At 42.0% G+C, this 13626-nt stretch overlaps 1 pseudogene; it reads left to right on the forward strand.

Annotated features, from left to right (window-relative positions):
• Window positions 1-623: 623 nt before the first annotated feature.
• On the forward strand, window positions 624-11910 carry LOC136313642 (glyceraldehyde-3-phosphate dehydrogenase-like; annotated as a pseudogene).
• Window positions 11911-13626: the final 1716 nt, after the last annotated feature.

Below are 13626 nucleotides of genomic sequence, written 5' to 3' on the forward strand. Positions count from 1 at the left end.
TTACTTTTCCATTTTTATTCAATGTAGCAGAAAAAGTGCAGAATTGTTCAATCATAAAAATCTGAAACATCAAAGGTTTGGTATTCATGGTTTGAATTTCACAATATTAGCAGAAACTCTTCCCTAAATGAAAGTGGTTCAGAATGGGCTCCCTAAAAATGTAGTAATGAAATCTTGTTTGCCTGTATTCAAGCAATTGTTATATTCCATTTATAATTTTATGTTCAACATTTCAAATTAGTAGTTAAAAGATGGTTTAGGTGTATCATCATTTTTCAGTGTTTATCTTTGCTGAAAAGAAAGATGAGGACTTCCTACAAGTTGAAATATACAATGAAAACAATTTCCTTCAGGAAATAGCTCCCAGAGGCCATTGAGATGAGGATAATGAAGATAAGGAAAAGCTTTTGGAGAAGGGGCTCTGCATTATAAATGCTTTTAAGTAAGAGAATAAACAGAGAAGACCAGCGACTTTACCCTTTGTGCTGGGTTGTCTGTCGTCAACTCGGAATCAGTTTCAAACCTCTTGTATGATCTTCCATTTCATTTTTTTTAGAGCAGACAACCGGTTTTCCAGAATCCTCTTCCCTTTTCTAACCCTGAAGCCCGGTTAGAGTCTGCCGATGAGAGGAGACTGGAAGGTGGGAGCAGAGAGGCCAGGATTCTTTGAGGAGGTGTTGAAGGCTGATGAAGATGTGAAGTGTGAAGCAGCTTCTCAGTGAGCTTCTTTAACACTTTCAACTCCGTGCTAAAGGCTCAAACTTTTAGCAATGAATTTTGTTTCACTCCCCCACTCTTTGAGCTATATCTTATTCCTTATATTCAACCCTCCATACTTGGAGTGTATAGAGTGGCTCCTGTTTTCTAACCTTGATCTTAATATTACCTTCATGCTAGTTACTTCAATTTTGTTTGAATGTGAGGCTTCCTCACTTCCCAAACATTTGCCCACATGGGTGTTACAGTTCTCCAGGATGAGGGCAGAATTTAGAAGAGGTTTAAGAGCCAATATCTAAAGCTGCTCATCAAAGTGGAAGGGTTACTGGAGGAAATAGGATTTTTCCATGATATCACAGAACAAGCATTTCCAGGATACAGGTGTAGGAGAATTTGAGGTATAGTGGCAATATTTATCGGAGTGAAAATAAGGGACTGTCCCCAGCTACGCTGATGTCTCATCCAGGACCAGGTGGCTCAGCAATGTCTTGCTGTAGAAGTAGTCTCTGGGGCTGCAGGCCTGCTCTTGTCCTCCCAGGCCCAGGAGAAGGGTCAGGACCCAGAGGTGGTGTGCCATTAGCCTGGCACCTGAGGCTCCAATAGTCCAGTATAAAGTCTGCTCCTCTCTGGCCTACTATTGGTGCTGTGGTTTTGGAGGCACAGCTGCTAAAGAGAGAGAGCACATGGGTGCTACCCAGATGGGCCTTTGTTAAGCTTTGATTATACAGTGTGTCCGTAAAGTCATGGCGCACTTTTGACTGGTCACAGGAAAGCAACTTAAGACGATAGAAATGTGAAATCTGCACCAAATCAAAGGAAAACTCTCCCAGTTTCATACATATTCAGTGCAGTTCGATGTGGGCTCATGCACAGATTTTTTAGGGCTCCTTAGGTAGCTATCCCGTATAGCCTCTACAGACTCGTCACTGACTAATGGCCTACCAGAACGGGGTTTTTCCACCAAACTGCTGGTTTCCTTCAACTGCTTATCCCACTGAGTAATGTTATTCCTATGTGGTGGAGCTTCATTATAAACGCGCCGATATTCACATTGCATTTTGTTCACAGATTCGAATTTAGCGAGCCACAGAACACACTGAACTTTCCTCTGTACTGTCCATATCTCGACTGGCATGGCCGTGGGCTGCTCCGCTGTATACACGGTATTACATCATCATCTGCGCATGCGCACATGCTGCCACATTATCCTACAGAAACTGGGGTGGGGGGGTTCTTTTATTTGGTGCAGATTTCACATTTCTATTATATTTTATTGCTTTCTTGTGACCGGTCAAAAGTGCACCATGACTTTACGGACACACTGTATTTCCTTAGCTTTGGGAAAGGTAAACTTTCTTTCAAACTATTCAATCTACTCCTAATTCTTCACGGACTGTGCAGGGCCTTCCCCTGTCCACTCTCTTTCCTGAGGTTTTCAGGGTTTTGTGCCCTTATCCTATCTGCTCCTTTTCTCAGGTTAAAATCTTCCCATTTATGGGCATCATTTTAGCTCCTACTGCACATGAACAGACCAAGTGAACAGACCAGTTGTTCCCCAGAGAGACTAGAAAGCCTGTATTTCCTGCCTACTTGGAGATTAATGTCCCTTTGGTGGAGATGTGGCTGCCCCATGGGTTGTTGAGAAAGCTACCATCTCCAGACTTAATTAAGCTTAGCCAGTTTTCTCTCTTGTCTTTTGTTAGTACCTAACTAGGTACCTACATTAACAGAAGGATGATCAGGACATTGAAAGATGGCAGCCTGAGGAGAACCAGAGGGTGGTGAGGGGCTGTAAAGAAAATATATATGTCTCTATATGGTGAGGGACTTCTGAGCAAAGAGACCTGAGGTCTGGGTCAAAGGACAAATCTTGGTATTTACAGAGTGATTAGATAGTAAGAGACTCTCCTGGGAGGCTTACCTCACCTAAAGTGCTTACATTTCAAAATAGAAATAAAACTCCAGGACCATGGAGATATCCCAGGGATTATGAACTTGAAGACGCTTGGCTTTCTCCTGGACACATTTATATATACTCCAAAGGGTCAGAACTCAGGATCCTTCTCTTCCCAAGGAGAATTTGTTTATCTTAGGGAGAAAAGTTTTCTTTCTCGCAGGAGGAGAGGGAGCACAACTATTCTCCTTTTGACAGGCTCCCAGACTGATAAATTCTGGGTTCTTTGCTACACAACAGATTCTAGTACATGTAACATGACATCAGGTTCTCATTGCATAGCCCTAGGAGGGACGAACTGATTATTGCTGTAAATAATAATAACCCTACTCTAAGAATCTTGTGTCTACTTTCAGAATAATATGAATGAATACAGACTCCAAAGGTTTAACAGGTGCTAGAATCAGATGGTTTGAACCTCAAAGGTGGTGGTGGGAGATTTTGAAGTACAAATAAGAATGACCTGGAGAAAGCCGAGGCTTATCCTAGTGATTGTGGAACTTGATGCGGATGAGCAGCATCCTCCTTGGGCTGTGAGAGAATTTTGTACAGTCACCCTCAGCTTCACTGGAAGAGTTCTTATTGAATAAGAACTTCAGGTTTCAAATAAAATTTAACCTCACATCTATGCGGAGGCAGTATGAATAGTGGTAATGATTATGTAATTTGGGTTACAAATGCAACTCCACTCATTGTTTATTTAGGCAATATTTATTGAGCATTTATTATGTACAAAATCGTTCTGCTAGGTGCTGAGGGATGACCTCTGCCTTCAGGAAGTTTACAGTCTAATACAAGAACCAGACAGAATATAAGCAAACAGAAGAGTGAGTATATACTTACAAACTGTGATGAAGGAATAGAATAGGGTGTTATGAGAAGAGATAAAGAAAGATGACCAGCCAGTGGTGGTGCAGTGGATAAAGCATTGACTTGGAATGCTGAGGTCACTATTGTGAAATACTGGGCTTGTCCAATCAAGGCACATAAACTATGAGTTGATGCATCCTGCTCCTTCCCCCTTTCTTACTCTCTCTCCTCTCTCTAACAATCAATAAATAAAATCTTAAAAAAAGAAAAAAGGATAACCAACTTAAGATTGGGTGGCTAGGGAAGGCTTCTCTGAGAAAGTGATAGCTGAGCTAAGATCTGAAGGATGGGAAGGAACTGGGCACATGAGGAGGACAAGTATGAGCTTCCCAGGTGGAACAACTAGCACTTACTAGCTGGATATGAATGCAGCCCTTCAGAGGTGTGTTTGAGTGAGGCATTTAAAATTGGGGTAGTTCTACACTGGCTTCTTGGCTCTGTTTCTCCATCTTTGTAAATGGAATTATGATACCCACTTCCCAGGCAAGAAGCTCTGCTGTCCAAGTGAGGTTTATCTAATAATGACCATCTTCCTCCAACTTGGTGATCCAGATAAACTCTTTTCTTTATCTGAAACCAAGTGAACGTGTCTCAGTAGGAGAGTATACTGTTAGGAAAGTTTGTTTGGAGGTAAGGGAAAGTGGCCACAGACGAGTCCTATGCCATACAAGACCTTGGTTTCTGGTAATGCCCTCTTCCTTTAGAAGGAAATTTTGAGGATAGACTTTTCAGCCTCAGTGCAAATGTCATTAAGAGAATTTCAGGAGGATGGAGGCTTTTCTTTGGGTCTCTTATCACACAGATGACCATCAATTTCACTTGTGCCTAAGTCTGCTTGGACTTGGGCTTCTGGGGCTATATCTCCTTTGACATGTCTGACTTCCAGGCAAGTAGGTAGGCAAGCATAGTTTGGGGAGGCTTGAAATAGGAAAGGGGAAACTAGGGAAGACAGAGAAGGAGTGGAATAATGAAAGTTTCTTCATCTCTATATTTCTAGAACTCTTCTACCCACAAGAATGCTGTGAGTACATTTCTTTTCCTCACAATGAGGCAGCATGGACTGGGATTAGGGACAAAGGCAATTAATTTTAAGAGTCTGAAATCAGAGGGATTCCTGCTATGATGTAAAAACAGATGGATCAGGAAGCAACTTGGTATTTGTAACCGCTTCTCAACTGTGATATTATAAGCTGTACCTTATCGGAGTCACACGTCCCTGGGAAGTCTACTTGTTTCCTGTTTTGCTTAGATAAATACTATCCCCAAAGATTATGATAGAATTCATAAATCTAATTTTGAAAAGATTAGACACTGGCTGTTATGATTTCATGGTGGATGGGTATTTGGATGAAGTAAGTCTTAGCAGAGGGAATGGGAAGCAATGAAAACTCCCCAGGCTAAAATCATTCATTTACTGAATACTTATGGAAAGGAAAACAAAAAGCTTCACTAGATACACCTTACATTCTCTTTGGTAGTTTCCCCCTTTGTTTCTTCCCCTTATCTTGACCTGAATTCTTGGAAATAGAAATACATCACCTGTAAATTTGTAATTCACTGCCCAGAAGGCTTTAAAGTTTTCCACCTCTTTAGAAAAAGAAACTGATCACCCCCCTCCTATATTCATTCTATCTTGGTGTCTGCCATTGCCGAAGGAAGTTAGAGAAGACTGGGTAAAGACTGGATAGGAAGTCACATTGTGTGTGGATGAGAGTCTATCACTAGTCATAACTCAGTCTGAATATTTTAAGTGACTTGGTGATTACTTATTCCCATTTTTCTCTCAGATGTAACCAATGGCTCATTCTTCTGTGCTCCCATCAAACTTAGTCTATCAATCATTCAGTAAATATTTACTAAGTCCTAACCATATGCCACTAATGTGCTAATTATACCGTGGTGAAGGAAAGACACAGTCTCTCTTATCCCTTCCCCTTTCTCCTTATAATCTAGTAAAGCAGGCAAAAAACCCAAAACAACAACAACAACAACAAACAATTATAAAAAATGATGGGTTTCATAGTAGAGGAAATATAATATGGCTAGTGTAACATATAACAAAGATGAATAACCTAGTTTGGGGAGTCATAGAAAGAAGTGATGTTTAAATTGAAACCAGAAAATAAGAAAGTGATGGTTAGAACAAGGAAAGGGATGTGTGTGTCAGGTACATGGAATAGTTTGGGGAAAGAAAGGATGAGAAGCAGACTTATAAATGAAATGATTGCACTCACAGTTTAGAGCCCCCCTATGTTAAATCTGGGATGGAGCACACTTAATATTGCAAGAAAGAACATGAGAAGCTATGTTGAATGTCCACATCTCTTTCTGCTTTACTTATTTCCAGACCAGAAAATGGTTCTGGTGTTGTTGCAGAATTCCAAAGAAACCACAGTGAGGACCAGATGGAGCAGACATAGCCTTTATTACATACAGGGGCAGCACCAATGGCAGTCGGTCTGTGGAGTTGAGGTTTAATAGCTAAGTGCTAGGTGGGTCCTCAAGTGAAACTTCTTGTCTGTGTGCAAGCAAGCAGGTGAGCAGGGGGTAGGGGAGGTATACATGCCTTTATCGTCTTTCCTTGTTGCATATCTGGTGACTCATTTCCATTGTTCTTAGTAAAACCTTAGTTATAGTTTTACTACCCTTTATCTCATGGCTTGTGGTTGTGGTTAGGATCATGACCATGGCACCATGTAGCTGGGGGAGGGGGGTCATGTCCAGCATTGACCCTATACCTATGCCTTGTGATTAGTTGTGTCCTTGCAATTAGTGATGTTTGATACTGAGTAAGATCTCTGATTCTTGTGAATCTGACTTGACAATATAATAAGGTAGCCATGAGAGTGCCTTGCTCATCTCTCCTGCTGTGGGGAGAAGAGTTGACTGATTGCCTCAGTTTCCCTTCTTATGAACCCTCCTCTGTCTTGATACCTAAGCCACACCTCCCTAAACTGTTCCCAGGTAAGACTAAGCACAGTGAAACTACTGATGAAGGCCATTCCCACAGGATGCATAGCTTCTCTTGTGGGCATCTTTGGCTGAAAAGCTTCCCACTGGCCTGGCTGAGACTTTCTTGGCATTGCACTGCTGTTCGAGAGTTTTATCCCCAATCCTCCCTCTACCTATCCTTTTACAGATACTAGAACTGCATCATGATCTGAAAGCTCTCCCTGCCACTAGGGGAGCCAGCTAAGGGTGAGGAGACTATAGAATGGATAGAGGAGGAGGGCAAAGATGAGTATGAGTATGGTCCGAGGTCAGCTACAGTGATGGCAGTTGTAATTCATCTCTAATCTCCCTTTCAGTTTCTCCCCAGGAGCGGAGGTTCGTGGGGACCATAGAGGAGCTGCTCCTCAAACCTGCATGGAGAAGTAAACCCATCAGATGTAATCTGTGGACTCTGGTGACCATCAAAATGCACCACTCAAATCTCCTGCAGTGAGGGGAGAAGAGTGGACTGATGGCCCCGCTGTCCCACCTCTCATTCACAACTGAGTGTGTATCCAGGCTACACACCCTCTGGTCTTATCCCAGCCAGCCACTGAACCCAGTGGGATTACTGGTACAGGCTCGGCCCTGAGGGATGTGGGACTCCTCTAATGTTTATCATTGCCTTAAGGAGTGCCCATCAGCCTGGCTGAGACTTTCTTAGATTTGCCCTGTAGCTTGAAATTCTTCCTACCCATCCTTTTTCTTCTCATCCTTTCAGAGGTATCAAACCAGCACTGCAGTCTGAAGTCTCCCTGCCTATTCCTGCTTCCTTAGTCGTATCCTTCATAGGATATTTCCCCCAATATATCTCTTGCATGTCTCCTCCCTTCTTGGATCTGCTTCTCTGAAGGCCTGAACTAACAAACAAAATGTTTGTGGAACATAAAGAAGTAGATACAATATACTCAATAGTGGAAACGAAGGAGGACTGGGTCAAGAAGACCAGACAGGAAAAGGGATTTATCTGCTATGTAAAGCCTTTTGGACACTGTTCTCAGGAAAGCCACTGAAAGATTTTCAACACATGAGTGGCTGGTTTTAGAAACATTGCTATTGTTGCAGGGTGGTGAATGAGTTGGAAGGGAGTAAGATGGGAAGCATATGCCTGTTGATTGCAGTTACCCCCACAAGCAATGATGAGGGCCTGGGTAGCAGCAGTTCATCATAGCAACTCTGCAGAGGTGGATCAAGGTCAGTTGAGGCACCTGGTGTAGAAGAAAATATTGGGCTCTTTACATTAGAAAAAAGTATAAACTTGGGGTTCTGCAGGGCCTGTCAGAAGTCGGGGCCCGGGGCACGCGCCTTGTGCCCCAGCCGTAAATCTTCCTCTGCAACTCTGTCTTCGGAGAGTGTGAAAATCCAAAGGCCATATTCTCAACAAATGTTTACCAAGAATATGTTTTTTGGTTTCTCTAGATAAAAATATATTCTAACATTCTTTATCTTTTTGTGTTTGCATGTTTGCTGAAAATCAATCGCTCTTCTCATACTGAGCTGTCAGCCTAGGCTGTGAGGCATTTTAGTAAATTATCCACAATAACTGCTCTTTGCAATTCTGATGAACTTTCCCACAGGATCTGTACTGTTTGGTACCAGCTTTGAGGAGAAAAACAGCTATTACTTTCCATCTTAAAAGACAATTTCAGTTTTGCTCTGTCAGGTATTTCCAGAAGCAATTTATTTGTATATTCAGCCATTCCTTTTAGTTTAAATGACAAAATAGATATTAAAATGGCAAGAAGAACGATTTGGTAAGAAAATTTATTAAAATGGCATTTATCCTAGTAACATATAATACTTTTGAATACCTTTTTTTTTTTTTTTTTTTGATCAAGTGAGAGGCAGGGAGGCAGAGACAGACTCCTGCATGCACCCTACCGGGTTCCACCCAGCAACCTCCATTTGGGGCTGATGCTCTGCCCATCTGGGGCTGCTGCTCCATTGCTCCACAACTGAGCTATTTTAGCTCCTGAGACGAGGCCATGGAGCCATTCTCAGCACCCAAGGCCAACTTGCTCATTTGAACCATTGCTGAAAGAGAAGACCAGAGAGAGAAATAAAGAGAGAGAGAGAGAGAGAGAGAGAGAGAGAGAGAGACATGCAAAAGGGGAGGGGGAGAGGTGGAGAAGCAACTGTGTGGCCCGACTGGGAATCAAACCCGGGACTTCTACACACTGGGCCAACACTCTACTGATGAACAAACTGGCCAGAGCCCATTTTGAATACTTATACAAGCACAATAATGAGATTTAAAAAATTATATGATATCACATCATATAATCTATGATAGTCTATCTACCTACCTATTCCTTTAAAAATGTGCAGGAGCTTCTGTGATTAGTAATATTTACATTCATTTAAAAGTCTTGAAAATCTTATTGTGGGAAGCCAATGGAAATTTTTCTCATTAAAAAATGGGGGCTGCCACCCTGGCTGGTTGGCTCAGTGGTAGAGTGTTGGCCTGGCGCGTGGAAGTCCCGGGTTCAATTCTCAGTCAGGGCACACAGGAGAAGTGCCCATCTGCTTCTCCACCCTTCCCCTTCTCCTTCCTCTCTGTCTCTCTCTTCCCCTCCTGCAGCCAAGGCTCCATTGGAGCAAAGTTGGCCCGGGCAATGAGGACAAATCCATGGCCTCCACCTCAGGCACTAGAATGACTCCGGCCACAACAGAGCAACGCCCCAGATGAGCAGAGCATTGCCCCCTGGTAGGCATGCCAGGTGGATCCCATTCAGGCACATGTGGGAGTCTGTCTGATTGCCTCCCTGCTTCTAACTTTGGAAAACAACAACAAACAAACAAAAAAATGGGGGCTGCCTGACCTATGGTGATGCAGTGGATAAAGCATCAACCTGGAATGCTGAGGTCGCTAGTTTGAAAACCTGGGCTTGCCTGGTCAAGACACATACATTGAAGCAACTATTATGAGTTGATTCTTCCTGCTCCCCCCCCATTTCTCTCTCTCTCTCCTCTTTCTAAAATCAATAAACAAAATTTAAAAAATTGGTGCTAATTTAAAATCTCAGCATTCAGTGATTAAGAATACTGGTTCTAAACTCATAATTTTTCCCCTTTATCTTGCACTTGATTACTTTCTCCCAAAATTATACTCACTTCCATATCGCGAGCCACTTCCTGTTGTTTAGAAGTAAGTCCAGAGTAGCTCTCATTGTCTGCTCCATATCTGTTGGTGAGGTTTAAGTCCAGTAGTCTGCTTCCATTGTTTATCCTACCTCTAAGGAATTGAAATTGTCACAGTACATGGCAAGAATTTATTGGAATCTGCTTTTATCAGATTTTGACTTCAGGCAGAAAGTAGACTTGTATTCTGTCTTGTTTTGCTCACTGTGGCATCAAGTGCTTTAATTTTGCTTCCCTAGATTCGCTTTTAAATATAAGAACAGGGCTACATTCTTCTGTGTCCCAGTGATGCTCTAGGCAGTGCTGAATAAAACAGAGCATGTTATTTCTCTTTGTACTTAGAATGGTTTTACCTGACTTAGGAATTATTCATATTTCATAGAGTCATAATATGTTAGAAATGGAAGAGATCTTAGAGTTTATTTTAGTCAATTTCCCATTTCTGGTTGATAAATCAAGCTCAGAGATATCACATGGTTTACCTTCAAGGTCACAATTGTATTAGTGAATTGTTTTCATCTGGACAGGCTTAAATCTTAGTGGTGTATAAGAAAAAATAAGGGTTTATTATTTACTCACATCATAGTCTATGTAGGTCTTTTGGAATGGGGTTGGTGTGTTTCATGCAGTCATTTGGAGACTCTGTGGTTTCACCACCTCAGGGACTGGATCCCCTACCTCTAGCCATCAGTCAAGGAAAGAGAGAGACAGTAAAGAAAAGGGACACTTGCTCTCAAGTCCCTTAGATTCAAAGTGACAAATCACTTCCATTCATAAGTCTTCGGTGAGAATTAGCAATGTGGCCCGATCTAGATGCAAAGGAGGCTGGAAAATGTAGTTTAGCTGTGCATCCAGGAAAAGAAAAAGGTGTGAACATCTAGCCAGTCTTGCCATACTCCTCCTTCCATATAGCAGTGGCTTTCTTTTTCTTTTTCTTTTTTTAAGTGAGAGGAGGGTAGATAGTGAGACAGACTCCTTCAGACACCCCGACCGGAATCCACCCAGCAACCCCTGTCTGGGGCCTATGTTCAAATCAACTGAGCTATTTTTAATGCCTGAAGCTGACCTGCTCTGACCAGCCAAGCTATCCCCAGTGCCCAGAGAGATGCTTGAATGAATCAACCCATTGGCTAGCAGTCCTTTTCAAACTGTATCCCAGCAGCATCAGTATCACCTGAAAACTTATTAGAAATGCAAATTCTCAGGCCCCCTGCATACCTTGAGAATCAGAAACTCTGGGTGATTCTTGTGATTTTGATGGATGCTATAGTTTAAGAACCATTGGCATATCTTATTAAACATAAGTCAGTAGTTCTCAACCCTGGCTACACATTAGAAACACCCAGGGAAACTTAAAACAAAATAAATAAAACAAAATTGCCTGGACCCCATCATGATCAATTAAATTAGAATATCTAGAAGGGGACCCAAGAATTGCAATTTTAGAATAGAAGTTCCTCATTAATGACATGCATGTCAATTCCCTTAAGATTATCAGCATTGCTTTCTTGTCACCCCTGGCCAAGGTCATCCATGTCAACTTTGGCATTGTGGAGGGACTCATGACCACAGGCCATGCCATCACTGCCACCCAGACGAGTCTGGATGGCCTTTCTGGGAAGCTGTGGCATGACATCATCCCTGCTTCTACTGGCACTGCCAAGGCTGTGGGCCAGGTCATCACTGGGCTGAATGGGAAACTCACTGGCATGGCCTTCCATGCCCCACCTCCAATGTGTCAGTCGTGGATCTGACTTGCTGCCTGGAAAAAGTCTACAAATACAATGACATCAAGAAAGTGGTGCAGCAGGCATCAGAGGGCCCTCTCAAGGGCATCCTGGGCTGCACTGAGGACTGGGTTGTCTCCTATGACTTTAACAGTGACACCCACCCCACCACCTTTGATGCCGGGGCTGGCATTGCTCTCAGTGACTGCTTTGTCAAGCTCATTTCTTTTTTTCTTATTTTTAAATGATTTTATTTATTCATTTTAGAGAGAGAGAGAGAGAGAGAGAGAGAGAGAGAGAAAGGGGGGAGGAGCAGAAAGCATCAACTCCCATATGTGCCTTGGCCAGACAAGTGTAGGGTTTCGAACTGGCGACCTCAGCATTCCAGGTCAACACCCCATCCACTGTGCCATCACAGGTCAGGCCACAAACTCATTTCTTTATGAAAATGAATTTGGCTACAGCAACAGGGTGTTGGACCTTATGGTTCACGTGGCCTCCAAGGAGTAAGAACCACTGGACCACCAGTGCTAGCAAGAGGAAGTTTTTGTTGCTGGGAAGTCCTTGCCCCAGATCAATCCCCCAACATACTGAGAATACCCTGACCTCCATGGTTCCATCCTAGACCCCATGAAGAATAGGGGGTCTTCCCCTTAGGGAGCCTTTCCTTGTTATGAACCATCAATAAAGTTCAGTGTACAAAAACAAACAAACAAACCCAAACCAAAAGCAAAATGTTTCTGGTTATTTTATGTATGGCCATGGTCAGGAACTATTATTCTGGATGATAAAAACTACAGGTTCTATTTCTTTTACTGTATAGTGTAGCAGGCAGCTTGTGTAACTTTGGGTAAGTCAGTTGACTTCTCTCAACTTCTGTTTTTCTCATTAGTAAAATGGGGCATAATCCTAGAACCCACTGTACCGAGCTTGACAATATAAGAAATTGTGTTTATAAAGTGCTCATATAGCAGCTGGCACACAGTCAGTGCTCATGCATAAAAAATAAAATTTTTATCACTTTTGATTGCTTTGTTGAAGGAACTATAGAGGAAAAATAGAGTTGCTAAAGCAGTCAGGAAAGTATTCATGTTTATGTTTCATTACATTTGTAGGTTCACTCTTTCTCTCTCATCTTTCCCCCCTAAATAAAAAAATTTAAGACTTGGATTGGGAATTATTCACCATTTGGGACTATCCATATTATTCTTTTCTTTCAGTGTCTCTGTTCCCATTGTTTCCTATTTGACTTGTTTCAAAGACTGAATTTGGGCAGGATATTGATCTAGCATGTTAAATGAAAACAAGGGGGTGGGTTCTTAGAGACCACATGCTCTTGGTTGGAAGGTGGACATTAGGGAGATCTGGTCATTATCTGTGACACCTCTATTGTGTCTGAAAAAAAATGTAGACATGCTTGTCTCTCTGTATTTGCTGTGCTTCTAGAGTAGAGAAAATAAATCATATGTCAAGTGGTTGCAGAGATTTTTGTTATTTTACATGCAGTTTGCTGATAATGGTGAAATTTTAATATAGTCTGGCTTACCTAAAAACGTTCTCAGGAAGTTTATCCATACACTGTGGCCTTCTGGAGATATAGCTTAATCCTGTAGAATTTTAAGTAAAATAGCTCGTTGACAGGGCAAAATAGCTAGCTTATTTGCCCTTATCTTAATGGAATTAAGATGAGAGTCTATCTCTACTAACAACTAAATGGCCTATTTTTGCAAGATTACCTAAAATTCTAGATAAAAACTTATACTGTTTAGTGAAACTCTCTTCAACTTGTGCTTGTTTTTTTTTTTTTTAAACTTTTTTTTTTAAATTTTATTTATTCATTTTAGAGAGGAGAGAGAAAGGGAGAGAGAGAGACAGAGAGGAGAGAGAGACAGAGAGAGAAGGTGGGGGAGGAGCTGGAAGCATCAACTCCCATATGTGCCTTGACCAGGCAAGCCCAGGTTTCGAACCGGCGACCTCAGCATTTCCAGGTTGACGCTTTATCCACTGCGCCACCACAGGTCAGGCCAACTTGTGCTTGAAGTAACTGCTCTTCAAAAAAATGCTTTGGATGACACTTGTGATGGCTTAAACCTGGAAACAAGACAGAAACTGGTAATACATTTAATAGAGAGTAGATGAATCATATTAGGGTTAATATTCTGACAGCAAAACACTCACACTTAAACTTCTGAATGGATACAGATGGTTCAGTCTATTCAGACATCC

Source organism: Saccopteryx bilineata, chromosome 9 (genome assembly GCF_036850765.1).
Source record: "Saccopteryx bilineata isolate mSacBil1 chromosome 9, mSacBil1_pri_phased_curated, whole genome shotgun sequence".
Lineage (NCBI taxonomy): Eukaryota > Metazoa > Chordata > Mammalia > Chiroptera > Emballonuridae > Saccopteryx > Saccopteryx bilineata.